Source organism: Alosa alosa, chromosome 1, assembly GCF_017589495.1.
Source record: "Alosa alosa isolate M-15738 ecotype Scorff River chromosome 1, AALO_Geno_1.1, whole genome shotgun sequence".
In the NCBI taxonomy this organism is placed as follows: Eukaryota; Metazoa; Chordata; class Actinopteri; order Clupeiformes; family Clupeidae; genus Alosa; species Alosa alosa.
Genome location: NC_063189.1, coordinates 36,723,351 through 36,725,850, shown reverse-complemented (window position 1 = coordinate 36,725,850; position 2,500 = coordinate 36,723,351).

The following is a 2,500-nucleotide window of genomic DNA, read 5'->3' as shown; positions in this document are numbered from 1 at the left end:
GAATATTTGTTGTATCTAAGACATGCAACAAATTACACACACAATTGGTCAATCAATCAATCAATCAATCAATCAATCAACCAATCAATCAATCAATCAACCAATCAACCAATCAGTTAATCACTATATCAGTCATGTACTATATGGGGCACACATCAATATGTAGGACTACTAATGGCTTGCGACGTATACTTGTATGCAGAGGGGGTTAATCATTTATGGGGTGCAATGCTGTATATAAAAGCACATCCTCAGCATGGAAGAATGAACTGTGTTGCATGGGCTGACATGGACCTGCTGTGTAATATGTATACTACTCTGATAGACTTGAACAGTATTGATGCTCTGTGATGGATAATAAGTATGCAGTAGCTACACTGTAATGAATGTAGGTGTGACATGTTAATAGTGCTGTGTTATAAAGTTATGTTTTGTTGTGCTGTCCTCTTTCATTCAACTCAGTATTACATAGTGGCAGAATGTTGTGTAGTGCTGTTACTTCATCACACTTCATACGAGTTGCTATGTAGTGGTGCAGTGACGTGTTCAAATTGTGTGGCAGTACGCTGCGATTTGTCTGGCGGTACAATCCTATTTTGCTGTGTGCTGTGTTATTGTGTAGCAATTTGGTGGTATTGCAGGGCTATGTTGAGTAGTGCTGTGGAACAGTGGTGTGCTGTTGTGTGTATAGTGGAGAGGTGCAATGCTGTATTTGGCAGTGTTGTGTGGCACTGTGAAGTGCGATTGTTCTGTGGTGCAGTGCTGTATTGTGTAGTGTTGTATAGTGTTGTGTAGAGGTGGAGTGTTGGTAAAATTCCACTCTCTCAGCGGAGCTGTGCTTTCCCAGGAGACACTGCCTCAGCAGCCAGCAAAAGCCCCGGCAACCACTCCTATTAACTGACCTGGAGGGGGAGGGGTGTGTGTGTGTGTGTGTGTGTCGCTCGCGCGCCTCTGTGTATGTGTGTCTCGGAGTGTGTGTGCAAGGAGGGGAGGTTGTGATGGGTGGGTGTGGGGAGTTTGAGATATTTGTTAACCCTTTCCAGGTTTGCCATGAATCGCTGAAAGAGAAAGAGAGAGAGCTAGAGAGAGAGACACAGAGAGAGGGACATACACAACACACAGAGATTGTGGAAATCTGCTTGAATGCAAGAAAGGCTTGTGAACCAGGAGGTTCTGTATGGATTTGAGACATAAATAAACCCATAGGCAAGGGGAACAGGATACAATGTTTCAAATTCCACTCAACTTTTCCACCTGTGAACAAATAACATTTAGAGACATTAAGAATGCCATTCCCAAAAATGTGTTAACCCTCCGTTCCTCCTGTTGCTATATTAATCCTATTTTTTGCACTATGTTCAATCAACCAGTGTTTTCACCACTGCGACTAACCCTCCTCAGATGCAAGCCTGCATGAAGACAGCCTCTTCCTCTCAGCCTCTGACAGAACACTGCAGAAATTCAGTATAATGTTCTCAGTATTTCTACAGTGCTCTCACTCTCTTTCTCTTTCTGCCTCCCTTACTCTCTCCCTCCTTCTCTCTCTTTCTTTCACTCTCTCTCTACTCTTCTTTTCCATCCATCCATCTCTCCTCATCTCTCAGCCTCACTCCCTTTCTCCCTCTTTCTCCTCTCTCAACCCTGTTCTCTCTCTCTCTCTCTCTGGCTCTCTCTCACTTCCACTCTCACTCTCACTCTCTCTCTCTCACTCTCTTTCTCTGTTTTTTCTTCTCTGCTTCACTTTCTTATTGTTTAAAAGGACTGCCATCCTGAGATGCAAATGAATGAATGAATGTGAATATGAATGAGGGAAGGTATGAATTTAAAAGAGTATATGCATGAATGCATTAATTGGAGTATGGAGAATAGTATGGAAATGTTTTAGTGTAAAATAAATAATTGCTACTGGTTAAAAAGTTGATAGCTTCCTACTCCCCCTGAATGCATAGTATGTGTGAGAATCCTCTATCGTTTGAAAATTCTGGAATTCTTTTATTATTTATTATTTTATTTTATTGGCTTTTCAGTCCAGTGAACATACTTTTGAGTTTTGCTCTACAACAATGGCCTAAGGTTCTGAGAAGCAGGGGCATTTGGACATAGCATGTTGTGCAATACTGAAAATGTCTATATGACTTTTTGAACATGAATGCCAGTATTGTTTCGCCGATTAAGTAGCTTCCTTCTTCCTAACCATGGGAAAGAAAGGAGGCGCACACACACACACACACACACACACACACACACACACACACACACACACACACACACACACACCACACAGATACAGACAGACACACACACACACACACACACACACACTCACCCACACCCTCAACCCCCCCTCAAGGGGCCCAGGTCCCCTGAAAGCAATGTCAAGCAGGGGTAGGGGGGAGGGTGGGGGAGCAGGGCAGGGGGATAGAATGTAATGTATACCAGATGTTGTGGGCCTCTCTCTCCCTCTCTCTCTCTCCCTCTCTCTCCTCCTCTCGCTGTCTCT